The sequence below is a fragment of the Penaeus monodon genome, chromosome 25, assembly GCF_015228065.2.
Source record: "Penaeus monodon isolate SGIC_2016 chromosome 25, NSTDA_Pmon_1, whole genome shotgun sequence".
NCBI lineage: Eukaryota > Metazoa > Arthropoda > Malacostraca > Decapoda > Penaeidae > Penaeus > Penaeus monodon.
This window is the reverse complement of record NC_051410.1, coordinates 13,525,457-13,525,707: the sequence shown is the minus strand read 5'-3', so window position 1 is coordinate 13,525,707 and position 251 is coordinate 13,525,457.

Below are 251 nucleotides of genomic sequence, written 5' to 3'. Positions count from 1 at the left end.
AGACAGACACAGCACCTTCCCGCACACACACGAGTTCTTCGGCCACGGCGAGGGATAAGCGAGAGCAAACAGCAACCGCCAGATTCGTCCGGCGTTTCCTGAAAGATGGAGGCCGTCTCTCATCGGGGCTCAGGCGCCATTATCAATTATTCCGGAAGCACACACGGAACAACTCCGTAAACCCGCGCCATCAAATACTCACTCAGTTTTCGATTTTAAATAGGCCTTCCACCGCGCCAAGTTAATGGGCG